The 25,798-nt window shown below is 42.4% G+C and overlaps 2 long non-coding RNA genes across 3 annotated transcripts in view; one reads left to right on the forward strand and one right to left on the reverse strand.

The window, feature by feature from the left end:
* Positions 1-9: 9 nt before the first annotated feature.
* Positions 10-2,938, forward strand: LOC144461902 (uncharacterized). 2 transcript variants are annotated; one of them, XR_013490485.1, is made up of 2 exons: positions 10-123; positions 1,373-2,938. It is a non-coding gene; the product is annotated as an uncharacterized LOC144461902 (long non-coding RNA). The 2 variants fall into 2 exon arrangements; XR_013490484.1 differs by having other exon boundaries at positions 11-123; positions 1,367-2,938.
* Positions 2,939-7,849: 4,911 nt separating this feature from the next.
* Positions 7,850-25,798, reverse strand: part of LOC144461903 (uncharacterized) — a 168,430-nt gene continuing 150,481 nt past the window's right edge. Inside the window, exon 3 of the long non-coding RNA XR_013490486.1 lies at positions 7,850-7,924. This is a non-coding gene — a long non-coding RNA (uncharacterized LOC144461903). The remainder of the gene's footprint in view (positions 7,925-25,798) is intronic.

Below are 25,798 nucleotides of genomic sequence, written 5' to 3' on the forward strand. Positions count from 1 at the left end.
TGTGTGCGCGTGTGTGTGTGTGTGTGTGTGTTTTCTTCTCCTTCCTTTCTTCGTGTGAATGTGTGTGTGTTAGTGTAGAAAGGGGGGAGAAACTTGGAGCGCGTCCACGCCGGCCGCAATCATGTAAGGATTTTTTTTTTTTTTATTTCTATTTCCACTCCGTTTAATTTGCAGAAATGGCAGGGTTGATACGGGAGGATGCAGGAGTTGGGGTGGGGAGGCAATTCCACATATTCTTCATTATTGTAATTGGCTGCGACTGCAAAAGGTTTGGGGATGCTCGGCTTTTTATCTACGCTGCAAGAAATATCCAAGCATTGTTTTTGTGCGTAAAAATCTGCATGTGCTCGCACAGCTCCGCGTGTCTCCTTTAAAATGTGCTTTGTTTTTAGGGGGATTTATTGCAGAGAACAAGCTGAATTTGCGTCTTAATTTTTGGGTGAAAATTAAAACTAAATGTGACAAAAAAACACTTTTTCTTCGCGTGCGTAAAAGTAAATAATTGTTGTAACACCTGGGCGTGCAGGCAGGCGTGTGTGTGTGTGCACAATAGCAACGCGTGCAAACTCCACACACACATTTTTGCATTCTGCTTATTTGCAACTGCAGGAGAATCCAAAATAAATGCGGCGCATTACGCACTGCTCAGAGCCCAAACCCCAGCAGTGACAAGAGATGGCTGCAGCCTCTGTAGGAATATTCTAATGACACTAAAGGGGGCTGGAAAAAATACCATAAAGTACAATAAAGTGACGGTAAAGTTACTACAGAGAGCGCGCGGACGCGGCGCAAATCCCTGCAGGAATATTACGGCACTATCACAGGAGTATTCCAGGATTATTAGAGTGATTTTTCGTTCTGGACGCCACTTAACAGGATGAATCTCGCATTTATTAAAGAAGTCAACCATCTCAGCCATGTCTGACTGTGAGGGAGAGAGAGAGAGAGAGAGAGAGAGAGAGAGGGAGGGAGGGAAGCTCCACCTTTGCAGCGACGTGATTGGTTATGTAAATAAAGCATTATTTTGTGTCCTGTCCTCCTGCAGTTCGCCACTGTATGGCTAATTAAATCATCAATCAAGGGGCTGAACTGGTTGATGCCCCCCCTCCTTATACACCCCCTCCACCCCCTTATCCCCCCCAAAAAAAACCAAAAAAAAAAAACAATCAGATGCAGGAAAGAAATCAAACACCAACACCAACAAACTCGTTTCTTGTAGGAATTTTGCGTAAAAAGTGTTTTTACGCCGCTTTTTTTTGTGGAATATCACGTGTGTTTTTATTATTACCACACCATAAACAGCAGTGTTTCATCATTATAATCTTTAATATAATTATTATAATTATTATATAAATATCTTCCTCAGCTTTAGTCCCTCTCCAAGTTGCCTGGACGCACCGGAGGACTCAAGCGCCCTTTTTATTTTTGGTAAGTTTACTTTATTCTCTTTAATATTTGAATCACTCCCATCATGCAATTAAGTCATTTATTTCCCTCTTCTTCTTATCGAACAACAAAAAAAAGGAGGAGGAGGAGGAGGAGGAGGAGTGGGGTGACGCTGCTTTGCCTCCCGTTTTGCTCGGGTCGAAAGTGGATCCAGTCCTGGGTGAATTATTGTCATGCGTAATTTACTGCCACGGTGCTTGCATGTAAACGAAGCAGTCCAGCACCCCTCTCTCTCTCTCTCTCTCTCTTACTCACTCTCACACACACTCTCTCTCTCCCTCTCTCTCTCACACACACACTTGAACCGTAGCTCCAGCTCTGTGTCCCATTCATCCAAGCGCGTCTGGAGTGGCACCTCTCGCCTTCTTTTTACGCACGCAGGCTTCTCCTACGTGGGGCCGCATATTCACCGTGAAAACGGATTACAGTCGGTGTGTGACCTATAGGGGGACCTTGTGCTTAATGAATATATTGATTTAAATGAGAGGAAGGGGGGTACAAAAATAGCATGTGCATGATTTCATATTTTTTGTGCAGATTTCCTGATTTATAATTCCGGATTTAAATTGCAATAAAATGTCTGATTAAATTAATGATAAAAAATGTTTATAATGTTTTTTCAAAATTGCTATGTGTGGGAATAATTAACGTAAACTGACAGGCTGACACATTTGTAATTATTTAAATTATTTCTAATGAATTTGTGTGTTATTTGTATCTGTGTATCTTTTTTTTCCCCCCTCTCTAAATAAATAAATAAAAGACGAAAAAAAATGAAGCTTTTTGCAGCACATTATCCGCCCTGGCTTATTTTCTGAAGTTGAAATGTTGCCCCAGAAAAATCAATAAGTGGAAATTCACTTGGGTTTAATGGTTTTTAATGTCCAACACCTAAATTGGAGCTCTGCAGTTCTGCAGCTGTCTGCCTCGGGCATGACTGCTGATTACCAAGATTATAATCCTAATTTTCTCTCCCTCTCTGCCTCAGTGTGTGTGTGTGTGTGTATCTGTGAGTGTGTGTGTGTGAGAGAAGCGAGGCCCACTTTTAGTTTTTCGACAGCGTAAACACAAACACAGCGGTGCAGCGGGGCTGTAGGAATGTTTCCAAGTATTTAGAGAATCTGTCAGTCTAATTATGACTTCTGTTTGTGCATACTATACAGTGGTCAAGTTACACACTCGCCGCTGCATTGTGTGTCAGCTGCTGGTGCATGACCGAACATCTCAGCAGCCGCAACAGGAGCAACGAAGATCAACATTCTGGCTCGCTGGAGCTCAGGAAAATCTTTCTATAGGCGCTTAAAGCTTAAAAATCAACATCAAGGAAGGAGAAGTGAGGTCAAAGGTCACTGCAGGATGAGTGCGGCATTTAAAAAAGGCTTCACATGCAGGTTTATGTGAAATTCTTGGGGCGAATTTGCCAAATTTGGATATTATCTTTTCATTTTCTTCACATTTCTTCTTTTGTAAAAGTGCAATTTTCACCAGAAAAGATTAAAACACTCGAGACGCAGCAGGTTTCATTACACACACACACACACACACACACACACACACACACAGTGAAACAAGATCCCCACATAAATCAGGTCAGCAGTCAACACCACTGCCCATCTTGCGTCGAGCAAAACGCTGCTGTCCGCCGTCTCGTCGTCGCAGCCGTCGTACAGAGCGAAATAAGACGAGCAGAGAGACAGAGAGTAGAGGAGAGGAGAGATGCCACGGCAGAACACGCCTCGGGACTGAAACACAGTTGCATGTACATGTTGTGCATTCAACAACTCAGCCGCCAGGCGTCCCTGATTATTGGCCTAATTTAGATCTGTGAGGAGTCACATGACGTCGCCGTGCATCCAGTGATGAATCTGTGCCCAGTCTCGGGAAAAAAAAAAAAAATTCATCTTGATCATTTCTGCTGAATGACTTGTCTTTTCTGCTGCTCGTGTCGACAACTATCCATCAGTTTATTTCGTCCTGCTGACGTGACGCACAGGTGGAGGTGTGTGTGTGCAGAAACGTACTTGTGTGTGGCAAAAGAGAGAGAGGGAATCATGACTGTGACGTTTCTATCAGCTCACATTCATCTGTAGATTAGGTTGAAGCTCCTGCTCCGACGCCACATGCAGCTACACTCAAAGGGTCAAAGGTCAGAGCCATGCTGATGTAGCCCCGGGTTACGCAACGGCTGTTGAATATTTAGCGCCAACACTTCTAAACAGCCCTGACTCGTCTGCAAACTCTGCAGTGGAAAAATAATTCAGAGTGCAGCCTGACAACACACGCATCACCGATGGCACCTTGTTGTCATGCGCTGGGTGGGTTTTGTCAGCGGTTGCATCATGCCGGCGTTTGACATATGACGTCCACTCATGCATGAAGTAAGCGGGGAGGTTTAGGGTAACACGCCTCGTTGTGATGACTCAGATTTGCCCGCAGCTCACATTATAATATCTGGATTTTCTATTGATTTGTCCAGAAGATGAAATGATGTTTTATTAATCCGTATAGAGAGCAAATCAAACAGCTGAAGGAGTTGCTGTAAATACAATTAGAGCCAAAGAAAGCGGGCCTCGAAAACAAAAAAAAAAAAAAAAAAAGAGGAGGGACATTTAGAAAATTCAAAACAGCTGTCAAGTGACTGCGGCTCGGCCTCTCGAGTGTTAAACCCTCAGCGTACAGTTTGTGCTCCGGCCCCTGAAAGCGAGTTTCGCCTCTTTTTAATTAAAATAACGGTTGTTGTTGGCGTTCAGAGCTTTCTGAATGCATGACAGAGAGAGAGCCGTAGTATCCTAGCTCACATCTCCTCCGCTTGTTTGTGGCTCCTCCAAGCTCTGCAACATCAAACTCAACATCTCTCGACGGGGTTTGGCTCTGTGATAGCCACCGCAAGAGCCTCAGCGCCACAACAACTCCAGAGATTGACGGACAATTAAAGACCGAGAGGCGAAGGCTCGGGCGTGTGATCTGCGAGAACTCCTCAAACATGCAAAATGAATTTAGTTTACATTTGCCACGAGCAAGAGAGAGCAGAGAAAAGAAGAAGAAGAAGGAGGAGGAGAAAAAAAAGCCCCTCTTTTCTGAGCATTTCTGATCTTTCTCAGTCGAACAAGGAAGCAAGCGGAGAGAACAAGATTGCTGCATAGCAGATTGCTGCAGAAACAAATGCTCGCACCGAAAAAAGTATTGATTTTTTATGTTGTTCTTGTTAGCTGAAAACTGTGCAGAGGCTTCTACAAATGACCACTTATTCGACTGAGACTCTCACAAGAAAAAGACAAACATATCATGTGCTAGGCGTCTTCTTTTTCTCCTTGTCTTTTTTTCATGTAGAGAGAGGTCAGACGCTCTGTGGCTCCCACAGAACAAGTTGGGGAAGACAAGTGAATACAAACTTTTCCTTTTTCAGTCGCTACCTGATACTTTATCTCTGCTTTTATTCTTTTGACTTTTTCTTTTTGTCTCTATTGTCTTAATCGTGGTTCCCAGCCACAAGCATTCCAACAAATCACGACTTAAAATTCTAAAGTTTACATCTTTCTGTCTGTTGCCAAACACACACTGTGTTAAATCACATCTGAACTGATGTGATTAGAAATTCACACTTATGTTCAAACACTCGTCCTCCCTCCTCCTCTGTCTCTCTTTCACCCGTATCGATTGCTGGCATGAAAGCGGAGCTCGTTATGTGTCCGTGTTAAAGTTAGGAGTCGTCTTAACACATGTGAGACCCCCTTTTCTGAGAGCTTTTCTAATGAATTTCCTGCTGATTTTTTTGTCCCCAGGTGCCAGTTTATTAGGTACACCTGCAGCAGAGGCCAACGCAAAACAAAAGTCCTGCATTTATTTTTACATTTCGGAGGCGGCAGCTTGTGATGGTGTTGAATTCTACTTAATTATACTCAAGGATGGATTTTAACTTACACATTTTGGCACAGATTATGTTGGTAAGTCTCACTTAATTAAGGTGTTTGTCTTTATTTGACAGTAAAACAAAGAGGGGTGATGCACATGCGACACAGCTCCCGAGCCAGAGTCAAACACGGGATGCTGTGGTGCACTGGATGCATTTAAAACACGAGGAAGGAAGTGTCAAACAGGGCTGCAGCACTGTACTGGTTTCAAGGTATACAATGGGATAAAAATCACGGTTATCATATCATGTGTATTTGCTTATTGACAGTTTTAAACCCAAACAAAGAAGAATATCTACTTGGTTTAAAAAGTGAGACTTTGTACACATATTTCCACTGAAAAATGTTTTCAAATTTTAATTCTATTAATAAAGTGTTTGTGTCAAAGCAAAAAAAAAAGACCTCCTGTTTTCATTTTTTAAGCATTTCTGTACCTGATGATGATGAAATGATTCTGTTTTGTTTTGTTTGTTTTTTTTTTTTAATTGAATTTTTATTCAACCAGGAAAGGGGTCCCATTGAGTCACAGTAACTCGTCTTCCAGGGAGTCCTGGCCAAAAGTGGCGGCAAAAGTCACAAGTACACAAAGGACAAGACAATGGACACATACTAAACATACTGGAACACAAAGTCAATGGGAACACATTACTCTCAGGCAAAACAGACGTACTATTGAAAGGCACCATGTTATAAGCAGTGACACTGTTCAGTAATGCTTGATTTTAAAAGGTTTTTAACTATGCTGAAAGGTGGACGTGACTCCAGATTTGAGGTGTATATGAAGAGAGAGCTGTTTCACCGAGTTCTGTTCTTGTTGAAATACTGTGAAACCGCAACATTTTTTTGATACAGCTATCGTACCGTTAAAATGTCATCCCGTTGCAAACCTTGTGTCCAATATACGGGGGCCAAAACTGGTCCGCCAAAGGCTCAACCCGGCTCATGAAGCGGCCCAGACTGTGGATATCTCCGGAGGCGATGTCCATTCATTCCTAAAAACTCTCTCCCATTGAATTCAACAGCAAAATAGGAGACTACTTAATATACTTAATACTTAATACTTAATATACTGGCACCTGAGGACAAAAAAATCAAGCATTTCTGTACCTGATGAAGATGAAATTATTATGTCGTACCATATACTGAGATACCATGAAACCGCAACTTTTTTCTGAGACAGCTATCGTACCGTTAAAAACTCACACCATTGCAACGGTAGTGTCAAACATACGGGGGCCCGGGGGCCAAGACTGGGGCGCCGAGGCGATGTCCATTCATTACTAAATACTCTCTCCCTTGAATTCAACAGCAAAATAGGAGAGGTAAGGCGGGAGACAAACAAGTCAAACACTGAGTACTTCATGTAAAATGCTGCTTGACTACTACTAACAATGACCACTTCCTGTTATATTTAAAGATACTGATCATTGTGCGAGATTTGTCTTCGGTACAAAAGAATCTGTAACAGACGTCTATCTAAAAACAATACTGCTGCGAAAGTACTCCCAGAACTTTAGATTTGTAAATGGTTTGTAAGGCAGGAGATAAGGGCCTGAGCGATGTATGGGTTGGCCGAATATATCAGCCGATATCGGCCTCTCATGGTATCTGCACGTATGTAAAAATTTATCTATTTATTTATTTTACAGAACAAAATCCAGAAAGAAGACGATTGTAGTGTTTTAGAATGATCAATCTCAATCGAACAAAGATTAGTGTACTGTAAAATAAAATATTCTACCTCCATTACCTATCTTTGCCATCATCTTTGAGAACCATATGTTACGGATAATTGCACTGTAGATAGATAGGAAGGTAGGTACCTCGAATTTTGGCCGATATACCAATATCCAGACTTTGTACTCTCTTATATCGGTATCGGCATGACCTCAAAATCCAGTATCTGTCGAGCTCTACAGGAGATAACTTCTGCTTCCTCAATAGCATCCAATTTCGTTTGGTGTGTTGATGCCAGCGTGACACAGGAGTGGAAATATTTGGAAGTGTGAACATGTAATAGCAGACTGATTGAATGTGCAAACACTGCTTAGACAGAGGCCGAAGCCTTTAAAATGCTCACTGATCACAAGTAGAAAGAGTCCGAGCATCAATGGAGAGTGTGCGCACGTATATCTGATGTGACATGTGCAGTCTGTTTAATGCCTGCGCCACCAAAACAATTCCTGCACATTAACTGTACTTGACAAATAAAATGGTTTTGATTGGGACTCTGATAGATCCCACAAGAAAACTTTTCACTCTGAGAAGAAGTGGAGGGGGGGGGGGGGGGGGGATAAAAAAAGACGACTTATCGCTCGCTGAAATTAATAATTGACGGCGTCTCCGATGAATAATTAATCAAACATTTGAATAATTGTTGTAGCTCTAATCTCGACAGACATTTGCATATCGGCATGCTCTTAATATCTGCCTCTGTATATGAGTTTACATCCTCTCAGGACACAAGGATGGAATTAAAAGATCTGACTTACATCTGCAGAAACCTTGTCCGGCTCGCAGAGATCTTCCACTCAGTCAGATCTCGAGACGTCGGCTGCTGTGATTCGCTGCGAGGAGAGGAAATGTACACTCAGTGTGTGTTGATAAAAACAAGATCTGCAATCACGTGTAACAGTGCAGATACAACATGTACGCACACATATGTAGATACAAGAACAAACAGCAAGTTAAAGGAACAGTCCACCCCAAAATCAAATAATTTTCCACGTCCACATACGACGTCCAAGGTACCCCGGGGGTGTCGGTTGTTATCGTCCTGGGACGCCGTGTCAACTTCAGCCTGTTACATACATTGTCTAATTGTCAAAATAAAAGCACTACGTCAGTACAACACCGCACATGGTTGGGTTCAGGCAACAAGAACAGGCCTTACAATCTCTGAGGAAGCAACCCATCCACCACCCTTCCCACCACTCTCCTCGGCCTTCCGCTGCCTCAACGTTCATTTTTATCCCGCAGCATTTCCCCCTGACGCCACTGGGCGCCTTTAAACAATAATGGCAACCAGTCACGTGTCATGCCGACGGCTTTTTCGTCAGTGTCTAACGCTGAAAGCCACTGACCAAGCGCCGGATTTCGATGCCTTTGGAGTGAGACCGGTTTGGTTATAACATACTATAATTATAATTTAAATTCTTTGCACCAGTCGTTCAGAAGCTCAGTTCAAAAAGTGCTCTGCGGGATTTTTAAAATTTTTTAATAATGTCATAACTTTGTATGACGAAATAGCATGAAAATACCTTGTTATGACATGAAAAACAACAACAAAACGTTCATGTTATTAAATATTAGGTTTTTCCTTTGTTTGTTTGTTTGTTTTGGGGTGTGGCGGGAATATGCTCCCGTCAAAACTGAATGTCGTAAGGAGAGTTATGTTGCATATAATTTCTATAAAAAGCAAAGATCTCTTTGTGCTCATCTGAGATCTGAAAACAAAATTCGCCTCACACTTTTTCTTTTTTGGATTCAGCATCCACAGCTATCCCAGCTCGGAAGACTCAAGACAACTGTAGCCATCGCCAGTGGTGTATTTAGAGGACAAGGCGCCAAACCAGACATATGACGCACATTAGAATTGACGATGTGTAATGTGGGTAATTCGTTAAACGAACGGCACCAGAATTCGTTTGTAACCGGACCGAGACCTTCGTAAAAAGGCTGTCTTGGTCCGGTTACAAACGAGCGGCACCAGAGTTCGTTTGTAACCGGACCGAGACCTTCATAAAAAGGTTGTCTTGGTCCGGTTACAAACGAGCGGCACCAGAGTTCGTTTGTAACCGGACCAAAACCAGAGGTCATTTGTAACCGGACCAAGACCAGAGTTCGTTTGTAACCAGACCAAAACCAGAGGTCGTTTGTAACCGGACCGAGACCTTTGTGAAAAGCGGACTTGGTCCGGTTACAAATGAGCGGCACCAGAGTTCGTTTGTAACCAGACCGAGACCTTCATAAAAAGGTTGTCTTGGTCCGGTTACAAACAAGCGGCACCAGAGTTTGTTTGTAACCGGACCGAGACCTTCGTAAAAAGGTTGTCTTGGTCCGGTTACAAACGAGCGGCACCCGAGGTCATTTGTAACCGGACCAAGACCAGAGGTCATTTGTAACCGGACCAAGACCAGAGGTCGTTTGTAACCGGACCAAGACCAGAGGTTGTTTGTTACCGGACTAAGACCAGAGGTCGCTTGTAACCGGACTAAGACCAGAGGTCATTTGTAACCGGACCAAGACCAGAGGTCGTTTGTAACCGGACTAAGACCAGAGGTCATTTGTAACCGGACCAAGACCAGAGGTCGTTTGTAACCGGACCAAGACCAGAGGTCATTTGTAACCGGACCAAGACCAGAGGTCATTTGTAACCGGACCAAGACCAGAGGTCATTTGTAACGGGACCAAGACCTTTGTAAAAAGGTTGTCTTGGTCCCGTTACAAATGAGCGGCACCAGAGTTCGTCTGTGACAACCTTTTTACGAAGGTCTTGGTCCAGATGTTTTGGCGCACACCCGAGTATGATTGCTAAGTTCACACCTGCCGAACGAACTGCACCTAGGGGGCAAATGAACTTGAGGTTGATTGAACCGAACCAAACAGGGCAGGTGTGAAAGCACCCTTCGTTTCCCTGGATTTAAACAAGTGCTTTGAGTTGTCTCGGCAAAACTGTAAGAACCTTAATCATAATTTCATTTAGGGGCAGATATTGTCGGATAATTGTTCATACAGCAAATTCTGAGAGAGGAATTTGTGCTTTGATAGAAGACATAAAGTGGGCAGTATTACATTTCTTACAAAACATACAGAAACTAGTTTTAAATAACAAAAAAATGGTACTATGTCAGATCCTAGCTTCAAATTCAGTCACTGAGCTCTGTAACATGACACCATACAAGTAATCAGCACATAGTACAGCACAACAAACTGATTTCCAAGACTTCCCAGACTTGCCTTAACTCAATGCACTGCCTCCGAACATGGCGAACACAAGTGCGAGTGTGTATCTGCCCCCAAAAATCACTAACTACAAACTAAATGGCAGCAAACTGATGCTTTTTTTCAACTCCTGTGGCAGAAGTTTGCAGAGATGTCAGCTTTGAACCCTTGGCCCCTTCGATAAGACTCCAGAGTTTGCAGCTTGCTCGTTTGCGGTTTCAAATGTTTGCATTATTTTTCAGCGCTGCCTCGCACAAACATATCTGTTTCATCCTCTGCTAAAGTTTATGGCCCTGCAGGACTTGGAGAAAGTCAGTTCACGGTCTGCTGGATGCGCTGTATACCTCCACTGCTCATTTTAGACATACCATCCTTCCCTGCATTGTCATCCGTGGCGTTTGTTATCTTGACACTCAAAGGATTTTGGGGGGGGGATGTTGATACAAGCAATGTAGGAAGCAAATTGCTGTTGTGTTCACCACTTCCTGCCATCTTTCTATCCTTGGCGAGTAAAGCCATCACTCTCACCTCTCGCTTTTGACCATTTTTCTTTGTAGCCGCCTAAAAACACAGACAGAGTGCATGTGTGTGCTGGTGTGTGTGCGTCGCGAGGGGAGTCGATGATTCGTCTTTTGATCCTGGCGTGCTTGTTGTCAAAAGCTGCCTGGATTGAAGAGACTGTTGGCCACAATTGACTGTGACAATTAGGGCACGATCACAGTCCCCGAGTGGAGCACTTAAAGGCTAATTTACATGTCACTTTGCCGAATTAAAAAAAAAAATAGCGAGAGAAAAGATATTCTGCTTTTGCTCGCCCTCCCTCCCACCTTCTCTTTTTCTGTCTATCTGCTCTCTCTTTCGTTTTTTTTTTTTTTTATTTCTCCATGCCTTGTAAACTGTAATTTGTACACTGCTTAGGGGAACCTGGCAGAAGAGAGGCGACCAGCATTTCCATTTGAAAGGAGGCAATCACCAGGCCACTGCTGAGCCTATTGTCCGGTGGTGGTGGTGGGGGGCGGCGGCAATTTACAGGCGGTGGAGTTAACCTTCTGGCAAGGTACATTACACACAAGGTTTACACCTGTATATGTGTACATCTTGTGTTTGCTGATACACTTTTGTTCTTTTATCCAAACCTGGATACCTGTCAGGCAGGTAGGGCCGGACTGTAACGGCGCCTCGACGCCGCTGCTGCTGTTAGAGGGTTACCACACCTGAATTTAACCACCCTGACTTCAAGTGGGACGTCCTGATTTGTATCAAACATGCTTCATACAACAGCTCAAGTTTCAGTTACTTTTGCACATGCGTGTGATATCAACAATTCCAAAGTGACGTAGTATACGAGCTGACCTTTGTCATGTGGAGGTGGAGGGGAAGGTGGACAAGCTGCAGACCACTGATCGAGACCAACATGCAACCAAACCAGTCGTGTTTTCAGGACACCTTGCTGTTTTTCCAGCAGCATTTTCAACTCAACTCATTCTCACTCCAACCTTGCCACATATGAACGTTTGGTCAAGGACTTTCCACATCCACATACGACGTGCAAGGTATGGGTCGTTTTGGAATGTCATGCCAAGTTCTGCCTGTCAGTATAGTGCCATAAAAAGTGGTTGTTTCTAACCATGACGTTGTTGCATTTCCTTTCAGGATAGTGCTACAAAAAGTGGTTATTTTTACCAAGACGACGCTGCGTTTCCTGTCAGGATAGTGTCACAAAAAAAGGTTGTTTCTAACCATGATGTTGTTGCATTACCTGTCAGGATAGTGCCACAAAAAGTGGTTGTTTCTAACCATGACATTGCTGCATTTCCTGCCAGGATAGTGCCACAAAAAAAGGTTGTTTCTAACCATGACGTTGTTGCATTTCCTGCCGGTATAGTGCCAGAAAAAGTGGTTGTTTCTAACCATGACGTTGCTGCATTTCCTGTCAGGATAGTGCCACAAAAAGTGGTTGTTTCTAACCATGACATTGTTGCATTTCCTGCCGGTATAATGCCATTAAAAGTGGTTGTTTCTAACCATGACGTTGCTGCATTTCCTGCCAGGATAGTGCCACAAAAAGTGGTTGTTTCTAACCATGACGTTGTTGCACTTCCTGCCGGTACAGTGCCATTAAAAGTGGTTGTTTCTAACCATGACGATGCTGCATTTCCTGCCAGGATAGTGCCACAAAAAAAGGTTGTTTCTAACCATGACATTGTTGCATTTCCTGTCAGGATAGTGCCAGAAAAAGTGGTTGTTTCTAATCATGACGTTGCTGCATTTCCTGTCAGGATAGTGCCACAAAAAGGGGTTGTTTCTAACCATGACATTGTTGCATTTCCTGCCGGTATAATGCCATTAAAAGTGGTTGTTTCTAACCATGACGTTGCTGCATTTCCTGCCAGGATAGTGCCACAAAAAGTGGTTGTTTCTAACCATGACATTGTGGCACTTCCTGCCAGGATAGTGCCATAAAAAGTGGTTGTTTCTAACCATGACGTTGCTGCATTTCCTGCCAGGATAGTGCCACAAAAAGTGGTTGTTTCCTACCATGACGTTGTTGCATTTCCTGTCAGGATAGTGCCACAAAAAAAGGTTGTTTCCTACCATGACATTGCTACATTTCCTGTCAGGATAGTGCCACAAAAAAAGGTTGTTTCTAACCATGACATTGCTGCATTTCTTGCCGGGATAGTGCCACAAAAAGTGGTTGTTTCTAACCATGACGTTGTTGCACTTCCTGCCGGTACAGTGCCATTAAAAGTGGTTGTTTCTAACCATGACGATGCTGCATTTCCTGCCAGGATAGTGCCACAAAAAAAGGTTGTTTCTAACCATGATGTTGTTGCATTTCCTGTCAGGATAGTGCCACAAAAAGTGGTTGTTTCTAACCATGACGTTGTTGCACTTCCTGCCGGTACAGTGCCATTAAAAGTGGTTGTTTCTAACCATGACGTTGTTGCACTTCCTGCCGGTACAGTGCCATTAAAAGTGGTTGTTTCTAACCATGACGATGCTGCATTTCCTGCCAGGATAGTGCCACAAAAAAAGGTTGTTTCTAACCATGACGTTGTTGCATTTCCTGTCAGGATAGTGCCACAAACAGTGGTTGTTTTTAACCATGACGTTGTTGCATTTCCTGTCAGGATAGTGCCACAATAAAAGGTTGTTTCTAACCATGACGTTGTTGCACTTCCTGCCGGTATAGTGCCATTAAAAGTGGTTGTTTCTAACCATGATGATGCTGCATTTCCTGCCAGGATAGTGCCACAAAAAGGTTTTGTTTTTTTTTAACTGAGACACCATTGTGTTAGCTGCCTGTATAGTGCCACAAAAAGCAGCTGCTTCTTACCAAGACATTGTGGCACTTCCTGCTGGGATAGTGCCACAAAAAGCGGTTGTTTTTTACCGAGACATCGTTGTGTTTTCTGCTGGGATAGTGCCACAAAGAGCGGTTGTTTCCTACTGAGACATTTCTGTATTTTCTTCTTCATACCAAGACTTCGCTGCATTTAATGCCAGGATAGTGCCACAAAAAGCAGTTGGATTTTACCAAGACACTGGTGTGTTTCCTGCCTGGACAGTGCCAAGAGAAGCAGTTGTTTTTTACAGAGACACTGACAGCTTCTTCACTGTGCCGCCAAACATGACCTTTTTCTAACCATAACCAAAGTGTTTTTGTGCCTAAACCTAACCACACGTTTGAAATCAAAGAAGCCCTTTTGTGTTACAGTATCAATTACCCACCACATAATACCGTACAAATGAATCGTATCCTTGGTTTGCAGACACATACAACTGCAACATTTTTTCCTGATGACTGGTTTGCCAGCTCACAGCTTTCCCAAATTAAATTCTCGTCGTCAAACCTGCTCTTATAAGATTTCGTCTGGGTTTTGGAATGTAACTCAAAGTATCGTGACGTCATGTTGGAGGATTTATGGGTACTAAAGTCCTCAAAATTCAGTGTTTAAACGTGGCTACCGCAGCTTTAACAGCAACACATTTCCCGTCTTTAACGAGTTGAGTTTAATCAGTTATGGCCTAACTCATCTCGGCTCGCGCAGACACCCCTTCCCTCTGCTCTTCCTCATGGCTGAAGTTTCTTTTCTCCTGCTCTGACAGGCTGTTTGTGACAGGTGCAGAGTGTGTGCGTGCATGAGCGTGTGTGTGTGTGGTTGGGTGTGTGAAAGGACCCCCTCCGCCCCCCTTCACCCATCTCAAACACACACAGACACACACACACACACACACAGTCCTGCTGTCCTTTCAAAGGGAACATAGAGGGGACAGAGTGTGTACAGAAACAGCAGGTTGATGGGATAATGCCCATCATCTGTTGCACCGTGTCATTTCTGTGCTGCCATAACCTGCTTTTGTAACGGCCCTGCACACACACACACGCATGTAAACACACACAGTTTGCACTTATTTGTCCTGCTATTTTATTTTTACAGCAGTGCATCTGCTCTCTGTGTATTTATGTGGCTCTACATGTGAATGAGCAACAGAACACATTTTTTACATGACACAAAGTGTGTTTTCAAACACAAGCCCACCCACGTGTGTGTGTCTAGGTGTGTGTGGACCTAGGTGTGTGTGTGTGTGTGAGGTGTTCAGGCATACGTCAGCCCCAGAAAGGGATTGCGGCGCGGCGCAACCTGCTCACAATAATCATTGGAATAAATTCCCTCTTCTGCTGTGAATGACCTAATCCAGATTTGATGGTCATTATATCAGGCCTGTTTCATTATGCTGTAAACATACAGCGGAGATAATCTTAATCTCCATAATGCCACTGTAAACGAGAATAGCACTGCTGTTGCACTAAAACCACCTCGAGTTGTTTTGTGTTTGCATCATGTCCCTGGCGTGGATTCAAAGTTGACACTCATTTGGAGAGTTTTCTGTTTGAGCCCGTCGTCTCCTCCTAAATCCTGGAAAACACACTTTTTGTACATACTTGAGTTACCGATACGAGTATCAAATTAAATGTAGGTTACTAATCCCAACGATTGAGCCTTTAATTAATTGCGCAGTTTTGTAATAAGGCTGGGAGGATTAGTGTGTGGACAGGTGGGCAGATTTAAACCTCACTGGGCCGGACACATGTTGAGACTGAAGGGAAGCCATCATCCCGAACAAAGAGGGATTTTTTATTCCGTGGAAGTACTCCAAATGTCTGTGAATGTGCTACAAAAACAGTTTGACTGCATGTAAGCTCCAGCAATCCATGTGCTGCCACAGAGGGACGTTTTATAAAAGGTTTTTAAAGGGTTCGCAGCAGAACCGAAGTCACACTGGGCCTCAGTCGCCAACCGTTCCTAAGAAGAAGGTTCCTGAGTTGAGGTTTAGTTTGTTGAGGTTTCCTGCAGAAGTACCCCGGCTTCGGAGCCCGGTGCTCCAACCTCTTAAGACTTCCCTTTGGGTATTCTTGACAATACCGTGGTTTCATGGCATCATAGTGTCACAGAATTTTTATTATTACCAGTCAGAATGACCCTTTATAGAATGAAAATGGACGTTACTGTTGGTTGAATAAATGTTTTATGACTGTAATTGAAACTTGAAACCACTTTGTCCATGGAATAATATCACTATTATTAGTCGACACCAATGCCAGTGAATTTCCAACTTTAACTTTAACTCTACACCGCAAGCGTTGTGGAAGCACACGTGTATTCACACCAAAACCGAACAGACGCGTCAAAATACAAACCACCGTGTAGTGCACCATGTTTGCAAATCTCCGATAAACCTCAAAGAAGAAGAAGTGAGTTTGGACCCAAAGCCCAGGGTGGACAGGTTCGCGCGCAGTGATAATAATTTAGCACTACAAATGTGTAAGTACATGAAACGTGTGCCTGTCAGGTCTCGCTTGGTCAAGGACGAGATGTCTACGGTGGCTGAGAGAGATCACAACACACGCAAACTTTTATTTTTTTTGTTGAATACCGCGACCACTCGCTCGTGCCTCGCGCAAAAATCGGCGTCGCGAAAGCAGCGCGACCCGAGCAGCTGCGGTGTGAATGCTCTAACCTGTTAACGTGCTCGCCGAAATGAAAACGCGAGAAACAGCGACCGTTCCCGAGCGCTACGCAAACGCATCGCATGCGGTGTAAATGAGACCCTCTCCACACACGACTCCTACTACCTGACTTTTCGACAAGCCGAGGTGTCGTGGCTCCAGGAGCACTTGTAAAAGCCATTGTTTCTAGCGTAAACGATGGAGAGCAGGCGTTCTTCTTCGGCGCTCGTCCTCGGCGCGTATACTGCCCCCGTCAGTTCCGACAGATGGGCAAAGCTGCATCCGGTACTTACGATACTGGGGAAAAAAAAGGTACCGACGTATTTTTTGCATGTTGGCATCGACTTGGTACCGAAGTATCGGTTCTCATGACAACCCTAGTTCACACCATGCCAGATGTGAATTTTTACGTGGTATGCGGAAAAAACTAGCATCATATGTGCATGAAATCACATGTACACGAGTGCCCAAAATACATGAAAACTTGTCATGCATCCCCGGAGAAACTTAATGCTGGGTGGCTCTCACGGCGCGAATCGGTCGCTGATGTTCAACTCTTGCAAATAGGCTTAGCGTCATTCTCAAGAACAAGTTTGGGAATCAGATATCGGTCAGTGAGTCCAGTTGTTGGGGATGTTGTCTTTGTTCTTGTCCATATTCAAAGCTATACATCCAACTTTCACATTGCACAAAGCTCTCAATGGCAAGTTAATCAAAAATCACACCTTTTTGGAGCGATGAAGAATCCTCCAATCTGCCCCGTTCACTTTCAAAGGATGACATGCAAACGAACAAAATATTTCAACTTTAACTGATATTGAGAACTCGTGTTTTTTTCAGTGTGGTTATAAATACTACACAATACCAGAATTTAAAGCTCTGTGATTGGATGTTTCTTACCAAAATGATCCGTGGGAGCCTCGGATGTGCTCTGACACATCTCCCAGAAGAAAATGAAACCGGCTTCTTACTTTCCGTCCTGTTGAAATAACTTTCTCCACAACCTCTGCAGAGACCAACCTGCACACCTCCAGTTAGACAATCTGACCAGGAAGAAATGACAAAATTTGATCAAATATTTCCGGCAATATTGCAAAAGCAATTTGGAGCCCAGCACAATAAAGAGTGGACGGACCGGGTGAGTAAATTGGGGAATGCTGGCAAATGAATAATGATGCAGGCCGGACACGATTCACCTGAAGAAGGGCAAAATCACTTCATTACAGCTGAGAGGTGGCTGTATTTGTCCAGTTCAACCTCTTGGGCATGTACCTGCTAAACTCCCCTCTGCAGAATATCAGCTCTGACATGCATGGACAGAAATATCAGAAGACTTTGTGTCTTAAAGACGTAGTTTTACATTTTGCTTTGCATTTTGTTTGTTCTATGAGATGAGAAGATCGATACCACACTCATGTCTGTGCATTAAATTCAGAACTGAAGCCAACACCTGTTTAGCATAGCTTAGCATACAGGTGAAGGCAGCTGGTTTCCATGTTCTTTTTAAAGAGCATAAACACAAAATAGTTCCTCCATGAAACTGCTCACATGGTTGGTCAGTGCACATCCAACTTTGACCCTCCTCAGTGCCCCTACAGTGTCAGTTTTGGACGCTCAGGGATGGTTTATCAATTTACGCTCGTTACGGACATCGTATCTTCTCAAAATCAACTTTTGTTTTCACGGGAAATGCTGAGTTTTTGCTTGGTAGATGCAAAGTAATCTCAGAACATAGGTAAAAAACAAAACAACAACTTCATTTTTAGGTTTAATTTCTTACAGTACGTTTACATAACATTAGATAAAATTGATTTATTGTGTTAGTCCGACTAAAACCGGACTTTTGAAACACATGTAAACATGTATGTCCAGCTGGAATTGTACTAAAAGCCGGACTAACACACCCAGATATTGCAATATTGCGAGTCCAATTCCTCCTGCATGTATACAGTTAATTGGCCCCAAACTGGCCGAGCCGCTCTGAGCATGCTCCACAGTTTCCACCCCGGGCTTTGACCAGGAAGTCAAATAGCATTAAATGCGTATGAGAAGAAGAAGCCGGTAACAACGTGGAGAACTCTAGATCTCGAGCTGTGACTTTTTGGACGGACGAAAGCTGTAAAGTTGTTCACCATGGTAGCAGTTAGCAGCTAGCTAACTGTAGCTAACTTGTTGGTCGATTGTTTGGCCTGTGACGTAATAGGTCAACAAGAAAACGGTCCGATACTAACAAGCTGAACGGGGGCATATCTCCACCTATCGTAGCGGAGTCGTCAATAAATTGATTCCCCTTCCGTGCTTGTATACTGGGTCAAGGACAGTAGTCCAATTAAATGTCATAGTCGAAATGAGCACGTTTGTTACTAACGTAATGCCCCATATGTCACTTGCGTACACGCTACATACGCTAGCTCACTACGTTGTTATTAAAATAACTGACCTTTGGTTTTGCACGGGAAATTAACAGCAGTGTCCCAGGTGAAAGTCCAGTGTTTGTTTGACCGACCCACCACCCCTTCCACTCACCCTATGTGGAATTTCTCGCGACGGCAGTTGCTCGGAGCGTCAATAAACACTGATACCATCGATAAACGGCGCCTCAGTGCGTCGGTACGACCTAGCATCCGTATTTGACAAGTTGGGAGTGAGATCGGGTGCTCATAACAAGGTCTGTGGACTATCTTGAGTAAATGGGTCATGGTTTCGGGAGAAAGACATTGCTGTTGATTTTTTCAAATGAGTGCCGTCTAGTGCCATATATTGGAGATAAGGCAGACATTTCTCCAACACTCAGCAACTCACACCAAAACTATCTAGAGAAAAAAAAATGTATTTTTAATTTTTTTATTCACTGTCTGTTAAATAAATCCACTAATTTCATGCCAAATATTCCCAACAGTCACTTGATTCATGACTTTATACTTAAAGCTGAATTCTGCCGATAAACAACATTAAAAAAAGACGTCTAACTTCAACAAAAAAGCTTTAATGTGATTTTACTTTCATGCCAGTCATCACTTTCTAAGAAGAGGTGTTAATTTCGTTAAATAGTGGATGTCTCATTTTGGAACGAAACTCTTCATTTATCTCCAAATGTCAATTAAATTCAAATATAATCAAATATATCTCAATGAATAAAACATTGCGAGTAGCACGTTGGATGAGCTTTCACTGCTGAGAGTGTTTTGGGTCTCTCTCTCTCTCTCTCTCATTAGAAGCAGCCTTGAGCATTATAGCAACTCTCTCTCTCCCTCTCTCTCTCTCTCTCTCTCTCTCTCTCCTTCCCCACACACACTTGTGTTTGCCAAGCTCTGTGCTAGTTGTTAGTGGCCCCAAACAGTTTCACAGTACATTTAGGGTTTGATCTTCTGCTAGTGATATGATGGCGCAGCATGGCCGAGCTGTCTGCTCCACACTGTATAAGGAAAACCATAGAAACAGACAGAAGACCACTTCTGTCTGCAGCTGGGAAACTCACCTCTGTGCTGGCTGCAGAGGTTAATAAGAAGTGTTGTTTGATGTCAGACTGACGCTAAGAAACCAAGACTGTATTAAGTTTAAGGATTTGTTCAGCGTAGGTGTGCTCTGCCACGCATTGTACCTGTGCCTTTTTGAAAACGACCAAAAAGAGGAGTTAATATTAAATGCTCAAGTCAAAGTGATACATGAAAGAAGAAACCTATGCTTTTTAAAAAGTGTGTTAGGGGGTGATCACACAGAAATGAGACGCTAGAGATGCGGACGCTTCAAAGATGCTTGAAACACTGGAAGCGCTTATTCAATGTGCGCTAGCTACTGGCGTCTGATGCTCAAAAAGTTGAAAATATTTTAACTTTTCAGCGTCTACGCGCATCTACAAAGACGCTTGAACGCTGGTCAGACGTGCCCTATCATAGGAAAACAACGGTTTTACTGGCGTCGCGTTTCTGGCGTTTCATCTCGGTGTGATCGCTCCCTTACAAATAAATTAATTTCCCTTCGTTTCCTGTATCAACTAGCATTAATGCCATTCAAACAAGTCGACACTTAATGCCCCAGATGATCCACTTTGTTTAAGCCAGCCCGACATCATCCGATCAGGTTGCAAGAAAGAACGATGAAGAACTAAAATTACGTTTGTGAGCACCAGCTGGAAAAATGATACCAATGTAGAATTTTGTTTGTGTACAAAGATGATGTGGTGGTCAACAAAAGACGAACTGCAGTATGCAAAACATTCTCACAAACTGTACGTCTTCCTACAAAAAGTAAGGCACCCATAGTCGTGCATATCACACATGTTTTGAAAGGCTGCGATCACATGACCAATGAGCTGACGGGCGTAAACAAGGAAGCAGTCCTGACCGGTCTTGTAAGGAGGCAGGTTGGGGTTGTAGACGGGTCACAAAAACCATGGAACCATGTGAACTCTGAGTCATTTTAAGGTACTTCCTCACCATGCTTCTTTTCCTAAGCCTAACCTCCATAACTTATTAATTACTTAATCGTACATTAAAGTCGTAACGTCATTCGTGGGGCGTAAATTTGTAGGATATTATACAAACTGTTGTGTCTGCATTTTCTGCTCTATGAGGATACGTTGGAAATTTACAGACGGAGATGCAACAACTTCCAACCTTGTTTTAACTTTGTAAAAAACTAATTTTAAAAAGCATTAATGATTTTTTGTAAATATAGCAAATGATTACCTTGTTGTTAAAATGGTATTAAATTAGGCGACGAGCCCATTACTTGACTTGGAACTTCACCAGGGCCTCCGTCGGCATATGGGTGAGTAGATAATGGCTGAATTTTCATTTTTGGGCGCACTATCCCTTTAAGAGAACACGTTCACCTTTGAGTTCACAATATAACACCTGCAACAGCCGAAGAATTGAAAGCTACTTACAAAAGTGCATCTCGACTCGAGTTCAGAAATTAAGTTGTGCTGTTGCTTTTGAAGGTGGATGTTTTCATTCATCCACACAGTCTACTTCCTGTTTCTTGTCACATGCCCTTTATCTGATAGAGCATACACATTTTCATTTGACGACATCGTGCTCATGTGAAGATTTCATGCCACCTGGTTTGAAAGTGTTTGGCATCTCAAAGAGATGTGTGTTGAAGGTAGGTTTTGTAGGTCTTGTCGGACTCGACTGGATTTTTACATGGTCTTGTTTCGGTCTCAGACAAACAGGACTCCAGATTTTATTTCAAGATGGGCCAAGACTATCACTGCAAGGATGTTATATACAGTATTGCAATAAAGAGGTGAATAAAGAGGAGTGTTCTTGGTGTTTGTGGGTGTTTCTATGGGAATGTGGAGCTTTGAGATCAATTTGAGGAGTGCTATAGTGTGCATGTTTCACGTCTGGTCTTCATCATGACTTGGTGAGGATGGTCTAATTGAAGGGGTACCTCACAAAAGTACAGACACTTGTTAAGACAAATATTAAACTAGGTATAGGACGATAAATGATTTTATTGCGGATCGTAATGGGGATGATAATGAATATGATGTCCAGCAGCATCCAAAGACACTGCAGGGCAACCGGAAGTAAAAGTGACTCTGCAAAAACAGGTTGCATTAACACCAACCTCTAAAAATGTAGAAGATCTTAATCAAGCATTGACATATTTTATCTATTAAATAATTTCAAATAATTGAAAAGTTCGGCTTTTTAAGATTGTTTTTCATTTAAAAAAGATGCACGTCCTATCTGTGATGCAACAGAAGTCTTTCTAAACAAAAAGCAAGGTAAACCTATTTTAAGAGTTTTAAACGTACTGCGCCAAGATAATTGTGACACGAAATTTTCATATCGTCCCATGCCTAATTGAGACATTGCAGTAAAGCACCCCTGCAGCCAAAACCTAAACACAAAGCCTCCTGCAAACCAGACAGCAGGGGTTTCAGTGCAGTCCCCAATCAAATTTTGTTGCTTATTTTTGGGGGCAAAAAGGGGGGGAAGAAGAGGGAGGAGCGTTTGTGGTTTGGTAGGGTAGCTGGGGTCCGTCTTTACAGAATTGTCTATCAATAGGTGCAGCCAGTGTCAGTAGTCCTTCTCATCAAACCGGGGCCTGACAAAGAGGCGGCGGCGCATGGGAAAGGGGCAGCAAGGTGAAACTAATGCCATGGATGTTTGATTCATCAGGGCCTCATTGTTGGCGGCCACGGCTGATTGTGAAGGTTCAGTCAAGCAAAAGGGGTGCGGAGTAATCAGTCGGATTTATGGTGCCGAGGGCCTCGGAGAGAGGCAAAAAAAAAAAAGGAAAAAAAAAAAAGCCAGATAGAAGCTGTTTGCTGTGCAGCCGGAACAGGTCTGAAACACATACCTCATATAAAGAAAAACAGGTTTAGGATGTCAGTCACTGAAAACCGGCTTTGCTGGAATAATCAAGTAAAATACATCAATAAAAAACTTGTACTTATGTAAGTTTTTAAACTTCCTGGGAAATCCATCACACCTGGAAACCACCTAATGTCAAACATTGAAACTTGACATGCAGATATGTGCACAAATATGAGAGAAAAGTACAGTATTAATCTCTGAAGTCTTGAATAAAATAACCATCCATGTCTGTGAAAACATGAATGCTTCACACACAGATCTATACAATCAGCACAGTTTCAAGGTGGACACCCAAGATCAGAGTCACCAATTCACTATCTGACAAAATGTCCCTTCTGTTCCAGAGATATGTTGTTAAATAATGGCAAGGAAAGTGTTTTTGCATAACAATATGACGTCAAAGTGAAGTTGACCTTTGACCTTTTGGGTATAAAATGTCACCATTGGACAACTGTGTACAATATTGTCATAATTAGTGTGAGAATTCTTGAGTTATGGCCCAAAACGTGTTTTGTGAGGTCAGTGACCTTGACCTTTGACCTTTAGTCATCAAATTTTAATCAATTCCGGTTTGAGTGCAAGTAGACGTTTGTGCCAAATTTGAGGAATCTCCGTCAAGGCCTTTTTTGAGATATTGAGCTCACAAAACGAGACAGACGCAAGATCCCAATGACCTTGACCAAGATCCCAATGACCTTGACCAATGAAAAATCCAAAAACAGCAGGTAGGAGAGAGGCTGCAACCCCTACATATATAAGAATCAAAAAAGGCTCCCGCACACTGTCTCACTCTCTTATTTTCATTTTATTTAAGCAACGTTTCGGTAAGTGTGACCTTCATCAGGCGTTTCCTTGATAACGTTTGTGCCAAATTTAAGGAAATTTCCTCAAGGTAGTTTTTAGAAATCACGTCAAAGTCAAAGTGACCTTGACCTTCGACTACAAAAATCGAATCTGTTCAGAAAATGTTTGTTCCAGATGGCAAGATGGCGGCACGCATAGACATAGCGGTTCGGTGCTTCGTATTGTTGTTTTTGTATGTTGTACTGTGTATGGTTTATTATTTTTATAAGCTCTTTTTTTACTCATATCTGTACAGAGGAGGTTGCATTTAATTCTGTTATACAAGTACAATGACAATAAAGATATTCTTTTCTATTGAGTGCAAGTAGACGTTTGTGCCAAATTTGAGGAATCTCCGTCAAGGCCTTTTTTGAGATATTGAGTTCACAAAACGAGACAGACGCAAGATCACAGTGACCTTTGATCAGCTCAGATGACGTTTGTGCCAAATTTAAAGAAACTCCCTCAAGGTATTTTTAAGAAATCACATTCACAAGAGTGAGTGAAAGTACAATGACAATAAAGATATTATATTCTATTGAATGCAAGTAGACGTTTGTGCCAAATTTGAGGAATAAGTCAATCGAGGAATTTTTTGAGATACTGAGCTCACAAAACGAGACAGACGCAAGATCACAGTGACCTTTGATCAGTTAGTTGAGTCCAAGATGACGTTTGTGCCAAATTTGAAGAAATTCCCTCAAGGTATGTTTTAGAAATCACATTCACAATAGTGAGACGGATGCAAGTTCAAAGTGACCTTGACCTTCGACAACAATAATTCAATCACTTCATAAAATTTTTGGTTCAGATGGCAAGATGGTGGAAGAAGATACTTGATATGGTTTTTTATTGTTTCTATAAGCTCTTTTTCACTCATATTTGTACAGAGGAGGCTGCATTCAATTCCATTGTACAAGTACAATGACAATAAAGATATTCTATTCTATTGAGTGCAAGTAGACATTTGTGCCAAATTTGAGGAAACTCCCTTGAGGTCTTTTTGAGATACTGAGTTCACAAAATGAGACAGATGCAAGATTACAGTGACTTTTGATCAATTCAGATGACGTTTGTGCCAAATTTGAATAAGTTCCCTCAAGGAATTTTTTAGAAATCACATTCACAAGAGTGAGACGGATGCAAGTTCAAAGTGACCTTGACCTTTCGACAACATAAATCGAATTAGTTCATAAAATGTTTGGTCCAGATGGCAAGATGGTGGCGCGCATAGACGCAGCGGTTCGGTGCTTCGTATGATTGGTTTTTTTATGTGTTGTACATGTTATGGTTTGTTTTTGCATTCAATTTCGTTGTACATGTACAATAAAAGTAGAGATATTCTATTCTGTTCTATTGAGTTCATGTGGACGTTTGTGCCAAATCTGAAAAACCATCCCTAAAGGTGTTCTTGTATATTGTATATATTTCAGATTGTCAACTTTACTATTTTATTATTTATTTTATTTTAATGTCTACTTTAATATTTTATTTTATTTTATTTTAATGTCTACTTTAATATTTTATTTTATTTTATTTTATTTTAATGTCTACTTTAATATTTTTGTTTTATTTTATTTTATTTTAATGTCTACTTTAATATTTTATTTTGTTTATTTCATTGTCTATTTTAGTATTTTATTTATATCTTCATCTCTATCTCGTTTCCATTCATGCTGTATTTCTATTTCTACTTTGCACGGAGCATTGGAACAAAAACAATTTCCCCCCGTGGATTAATAAAGTATTCTGAATCTGAATCTGAATCTGAGATATTGCACTCACAAGAACGAGACAGATGAGGTCACAGTAACCTTGATCTTTGACCTTTGACCACCAAATTCTAACCATTTCCTCCTTGACTCAAAGTGGCCATTTGTGCCAAACTGGGAGAAATTCCCTCAAGGTGTTTTTGAGATACTGCGCTCACGAGAATGGGACAGATGGAGGTATAGATACACCTACGTACACAGCGCTCTCAACTGCCCATTAAAACTGTGAAATGAAAATTCCTCCATCCCTCTCCTCATGTCTCTCCATCCTCTCAACTCACTCCACTCCCTTTCACCGTTCTCCATCTTTTCCCCATCTCCTCTTCCTTCTTGAACCATCTTCCTCCTTTCCCTCCTCCCTCTCTTCATCCCTCCATCCACCTTTGTGATTGGTCGTCGTGGAGAGAAGACAGATGTAGGGCGAACGGCAGCTAAGCCGTTGTACTCTTAAGCCTAATGTGGAAGTTTTATATGCAAAGAGGTGAAGCAGGGAGGAGGGGAGGGAGGAGGATGGAGTTTGAACTGATTAGGATA

The sequence above is a fragment of the Epinephelus lanceolatus genome, chromosome 24 (assembly GCF_041903045.1).
Source record: "Epinephelus lanceolatus isolate andai-2023 chromosome 24, ASM4190304v1, whole genome shotgun sequence".
Taxonomy (NCBI): Eukaryota; Metazoa; Chordata; class Actinopteri; order Perciformes; family Serranidae; genus Epinephelus; species Epinephelus lanceolatus.